The 6,680-nt window shown below is 39.9% G+C and overlaps 1 protein-coding gene across 1 annotated transcript in view; it reads right to left on the bottom strand.

Annotated features, from left to right (window-relative positions):
* Nucleotides 1-221, bottom strand: part of LOC105157948 (probable xyloglucan 6-xylosyltransferase 5) — a gene marked incomplete in the record, with an annotated part of 3,379 nt that extends 3,158 nt beyond the window's left edge. The window contains 1 exon segment of the mRNA XM_011074496.2: nucleotides 1-221.

Raw genomic sequence — 6,680 nt, 5'->3', positions numbered from 1 at the left:
CTGCAAATCCGCAAACACATACCCATCAAGAATCCCTCGCTCTCCATGGAATATGGGATAAGTGCAGGAAGGAGAACTGAGCCAAGAAGAAACTGAGAAGAAAACAATAGGCTCCGACTGTTATTCGGTTTCTTTTTCCGTGTATTTATTAGTATCATTCACGTTATGGCATGGAAATTGAATTTAATGTTTTTGGGGGGTCAGAAAGAAAAAACAAATTAATTTGAATTAGATTAAATTACAAGAGACCCCTGAGATTTGCATAAATTACGAACATTCCTTATTATAAGTATTTCATTAAGATTACAAATATTTAAGGAAGAGTTAAATACAATTTACCCTTCCAAGTTAAGAAAAATAAATAATTTATCACCCTATATTATAAAGATTAAAACAAAATACTCCTAACTCATTTTGTGTATTACATGCATTATTTTTTATTTTAAAATTTAAATTGATATTTATACCCTTATTTAAAAATTATTGAATTTTATTTTTAATTTAAAGTTTAAATTTAACCAATAAATCAATGGACTAGATTTCATCTTATTCAAATTAATAGTTTAAATTAACTAAATTATAATTAAAATATATATAATTAAATTAAATATATACAAATATATCTAGAAAAAATATATTTAATATATATATATAAATAGAGAGAGAGAGAGAGAGAAGGGAAGATGGTGTATATCCCTTTTGATGAGGCATGTAACCTAAAAATACACACTCAAAAGCTCGATGATCAAACTTGGATTTACTAGGATGAATATTAGAAGCATAACAAAGACAACCGAAAGTCTTAAGGTTCTTATAGCTAGGGGTGAGTTATGAAGAATTTCGAATGGTGATTTCCAACTGAGAATGGAAGAGGGAAGCTTGATGATGTGAGTTGCTGTTAAGATGGAATCTCCCCAGAAGATGTTGGGTAGATGAGATTGAAACATGAGTGCACGGGCTACCTCTAACAAGTGTCTATGTTTGCGTTCGACCACCCCATTTTGTTGGGGCATATAAGTGCAGGATTTTTGATGGATAACACCTTGGTTTTGGAAGAAAAACTGGCACTGAGAACTCAGAAATTCAGAGCCGTTGTCAGTTCTAACAACTTTGATTTTGCAGCTGAATTGAGTGAGGATTTGTGCAAAGAAGGTGGTTAAGGTTATAAGTGTTTGAGACTTATGACGCATTAAGAATGTCCATGTAGCTCTAGAAAAGTCATCAATGATGGTTAGAACATAGTGAGCTCCTGATAATGTAGCCCGTGATAATGTAGCCCGTTTATAAGGACCCCAGATATCAACGTGAATAAGGTCAAAACAAGAGATAGAATTAGAAGTGCTTAAAGGAAAAGGGACACGCGTCTGTTTGGCCAAAGGACAAATGTTACAAATATGCTCTTTATGAGGTTTTGGAATATGCAATGCAACAATGTGTTTCATTACATCAGGTGAAGAATGCCCCAATCTTTGGTGCCACAGGCTAAAATCATTTTTATCACTAGCAGATGAAGAGTACAAAGCATGTACAGTAGTTGGATTAGTGTGTGTAGAAGCAGAGACAAAAAAAAAGGCTCCAGGTAGTAGAGAGACTTATGTTGCTTTCCTATGGCCAAGATTCGATCAGCTTTCAGGTCCTGCATCACGCAAAAGGAATTATGAAATGAGAAGCTGAAATTATGCGAATTACATAGCTGCGAAACGGAAAGGAGGTTGTGATTAAAACTAGGAACAAGAAGCACGTCTGTGAGGGTGAGTGTGGGAGAAAGCTAAATGTCGCCACTTTGTGTGGCTAAAGTGATACTGTCATTAGGTAGGTGAATTCGTTTAGAAGTCTTGAGAGTTGTAAGGGACTGAAATAATTTCACATCACCACACATGTGGCTCGTGGCTCCTGTGTCTACAATCCAAGAGCTAGAGATACAACCAGCCGAATTAGAATACTCCACACTCATACCTGCCATTTCTTCAACTTGTGCGAAGTGTACATTTACCGGATCTTGAGGAATATTCCTTTGAACCATACGTAGTGCATCCAGTAGCTCAAACATCAATTGAACACCATTGGAGTTTGAAGGTTCAATTGAAGATTGCGCTGCATCTGCCGCAGCATAGGCACGCCCATTGTTGTTTTGTTTTTTTCGCTGATCACGCAGCTCTTTATACCAATCCGGAAAACCGTGAAGTTTGAAGCATGACTCCTTATTATGTCTACTTCTATTGCAATGCTCACAAAAGAGATGTCGTTTGTCCATTGGTCCCTTGCCTCTAGTAATGTTCTTAGGAGCAATGTTATGTTTGTACTCGTACGCCTTCATGGCAGATGCATCTCCGACGTCTGAATATTCTGAATTTACCATCCTCTGCCTCTCCACCCTTAGCACCATGGAATAGGCCTTGTTGACAAGTGGTAGTGGTTCAAGCACCAAGATCTGACTACGTATGGTATCATATGAATCATTTAGCCCCATAAGAAATTGTATTAACTGACTTGCATCACTGTTCTGCTTTTGTTTTGTTACATCCACAAACACACAATCTACAGGAACATATAGCAGGGGGCATCAGACATATAAGTTCGTCCCATAGCTGTTTTAGTTTCGTATAATACCCAGTCACGCTCATGTTTCCTTGCGAAATGGAGCTGATCTCCCGTTGTAACTTGTAGAGTAGGGTTCCATCACACTCACCGTATCGAGCTTCGAGTTCCATCCACAAGTCTCGTGACGAATTCGCATACAGATATGCATTCACTAGATCCTTAGAGATAGTGTTTAGGATCCAAGTTCGCACCATACAATCCGTGATTCTCCATTGCTTGTACTGTGGAGTTCCAATTGCAGGTCTAATTCCTGAGCCGTCAATGAAGCTGAGCTTGTCTTTACTTTCCAGCGCTATACGCACAGATCGGCTCCAGGATAACCAATTGTTGCCATTAAAAGGAGCAGAAACCATCACCATACCTTGTGACTCCAGGCTCAGCATTCTTATTGTCGTATATTCACTTCCAGCACCAGTCATAGTGAACGGTGCCTCAGGCATTTCAGATGATGAACTCGTCATCCTCATATTCAATTGAACAGACTTCAATCAAAGCAAAAATATTCAGTATGCAGAGACCATCAAATCGATGGCTCTAATACCATGATAAAATTCAATATGGAATGCTCCATACACTGTTAAGATATTTGCTTTGCAGAATAGGATAGAACTGAATTCTTCATTCTATTAAAAAAGGAGTACAGCAGCCTGTTTAAATATAGATACAGAAGGCGTGAAACGCCACTATTACTGAAGATTGACAAACGGATTGCTGGATGGGAAGGTACCACTATATCTTATGCTGGTAGAGTACAAATTATAAAATCTGTACTTATATCACTGAGTCTTTATTGGGCATCGGCATTTATATTACCTAAGAAAGTTATTAATGAAATTGAGAAAAGGTTGCGAACTTTCTTGTGGAAGGGAACGACGAATAGTAGCTATGCCAAGGTTGCTTGGAAAGATATATGCCGACCTAAGGAGGAGGGAGGACTTGGATTCAAGGATATCAATACCTTGAACCATGCATTGATGACAAAAAAACTATGTGATGTCATTAGATGCGACAGGACATCGATTTGGGTTGAATGGCTGTACCAGGGACGCCTACAACACACCTCTATTTGGACGATTACGGACCATGGCGGCTCATGGGGATGGAGGAAAATACCTAAAAATACACACTCAAAAGCTCGATGATCAAACTTGGATTTACTAGGATGAATATTAGAAGCATAACAAAGACAACCGAAAGTCTTAAGGTTCTTATAGCTAGGGGTGAGTTATGAAGAATTTCGAATGGTGATTTCCAACTGAGAATGGAAGAGGGAAGCTTGATGATGTGAGTTGCTGTTAAGATGGAATCTCCCCAGAAGATGTTGGGTAGATGAGATTGAAACATGAGTGCACGGGCTACCTCTAACAAGTGTCTATGTTTGCGTTCGACCACCCCATTTTGTTGGGGCATATAAGTGCAGGATTTTTGATGGATAACACCTTGGTTTTGGAAGAAAAACTGGCACTGAGAACTCAGAAATTCAGAGCCGTTGTCAGTTCTAACAACTTTGATTTTGCAGCTGAATTGAGTGAGGATTTGTGCAAAGAAGGTGGTTAAGGTTATAAGTGTTTGAGACTTATGACGCATTAAGAATGTCCATGTAGCTCTAGAAAAGTCATCAATGATGGTTAGAACATAGTGAGCTCCTGATAATGTAGCCCGTGATAATGTAGCCCGTTTATAAGGACCCCAGATATCAACGTGAATAAGGTCAAAACAAGAGATAGAATTAGAAGTGCTTAAAGGAAAAGGGACACGCGTCTGTTTGGCCAAAGGACAAATGTTACAAATATGCTCTTTATGAGGTTTTGGAATATGCAATGCAACAATGTGTTTCATTACATCAGGTGAAGAATGCCCCAATCTTTGGTGCCACAGGCTAAAATCATTTTTATCACTAGCAGATGAAGAGTACAAAGCATGTACAGTAGTTGGATTAGTGTGTGTAGAAGCAGAGACAAAAAAAAAGGCTCCAGGTAGTAGAGAGACTTATGTTGCTTTCCTATGGCCAAGATTCGATCAGCTTTCAGGTCCTGCATCACGCAAAAGGAATTATGAAATGAGAAGCTGAAATTATGCGAATTACATAGCTGCGAAACGGAAAGGAGGTTGTGATTAAAACTAGGAACAAGAAGCACGTCTGTGAGGGTGAGTGTGGGAGAAAGCTAAATGTCGCCACTTTGTGTGGCTAAAGTGATACTGTCATTAGGTAGGTGAATTCGTTTAGAAGTCTTGAGAGTTGTAAGGGACTGAAATAATTTCACATCACCACACATGTGGCTCGTGGCTCCTGTGTCTACAATCCAAGAGCTAGAGATACAACCAGCCGAATTAGAATACTCCACACTCATACCTGCCATTTCTTCAACTTGTGCGAAGTGTACATTTACCGGATCTTGAGGAATATTCCTTTGAACCATACGTAGTGCATCCAGTAGCTCAAACATCAATTGAACACCATTGGAGTTTGAAGGTTCAATTGAAGATTGCGCTGCATCTGCCGCAGCATAGGCACGCCCATTGTTGTTTTGTTTTTTTCGCTGATCACGCAGCTCTTTATACCAATCCGGAAAACCGTGAAGTTTGAAGCATGACTCCTTATTATGTCTACTTCTATTGCAATGCTCACAAAAGAGATGTCGTTTGTCCATTGGTCCCTTGCCTCTAGTAATGTTCTTAGGAGCAATGTTATGTTTGTACTCGTACGCCTTCATGGCAGATGCATCTCCGACGTCTGAATATTCTGAATTTACCATCCTCTGCCTCTCCACCCTTAGCACCATGGAATAGGCCTTGTTGACAAGTGGTAGTGGTTCAAGCACCAAGATCTGACTACGTATGGTATCATATGAATCATTTAGCCCCATAAGAAATTGTATTAACTGACTTGCATCACTGTTCTGCTTTTGTTTTGTTACATCCACAAACACACAATCTACAGGAACATATAGCAGGGGGCATCAGACATATAAGTTCGTCCCATAGCTGTTTTAGTTTCGTATAATACCCAGTCACGCTCATGTTTCCTTGCGAAATGGAGCTGATCTCCCGTTGTAACTTGTAGAGTAGGGTTCCATCACACTCACCGTATCGAGCTTCGAGTTCCATCCACAAGTCTCGTGACGAATTCGCATACAGATATGCATTCACTAGATCCTTAGAGATAGTGTTTAGGATCCAAGTTCGCACCATACAATCCGTGATTCTCCATTGCTTGTACTGTGGAGTTCCAATTGCAGGTCTAATTCCTGAGCCGTCAATGAAGCTGAGCTTGTCTTTACTTTCCAGCGCTATACGCACAGATCGGCTCCAGGATAACCAATTGTTGCCATTAAAAGGAGCAGAAACCATCACCATACCTTGTGACTCCAGGCTCAGCATTCTTATTGTCGTATATTCACTTCCAGCACCAGTCATAGTGAACGGTGCCTCAGGCATTTCAGATGATGAACTCGTCATCCTCATATTCAATTGAACAGACTTCAATCAAAGCAAAAATATTCAGTATGCAGAGACCATCAAATCGATGGCTCTAATACCATGATAAAATTCAATATGGAATGCTCCATACACTGTTAAGATATTTGCAGAATGAGAGAGGATAGAACTGAATTCTTCATTCTATTCAAAAAGGAGTACAGCAGCATGTTTAAATATAGATACAGAAGGCGTGAAACGAAGAAGGAAAACAGTAACTAAGCAAAATTGACTAACTAATGGATTGCCACGTCATTGCCAACTAATCTACCAACACTAACTAATAAAAACGCAAAAAAAGGAGAAACACGACTATACAAACAAAACATAAAGAGAAAAAACAGAGTTCTGTTAAAGAGAAGAAACATAGTCTGCGTCAGCTGTTGTCATGGACTGAGCTGCTGCTGCTAGAGTAGATTGCAACAGGGGGGTGGGTGTGGCCGGCGCTAGGTGCTGGGGGTTGGATGGGCAGCGTGCGAGGAGCTGGGGGATGAGGGGGGCCTCACAAGAGGCTGGGACGGAGGGTGGCTGGCGGCAGGGGCAGAGGTGGTGGCGGTTGGTGGAAGAAGAAAGTGATAATACATATACAATATATAAATAAT

This window comes from Sesamum indicum, linkage group LG3 (genome assembly GCF_000512975.1).
Source record: "Sesamum indicum cultivar Zhongzhi No. 13 linkage group LG3, S_indicum_v1.0, whole genome shotgun sequence".
Lineage (NCBI taxonomy): Eukaryota > Viridiplantae > Streptophyta > Magnoliopsida > Lamiales > Pedaliaceae > Sesamum > Sesamum indicum.
This window is presented reverse-complemented; position numbering and strand designations above follow the sequence as displayed.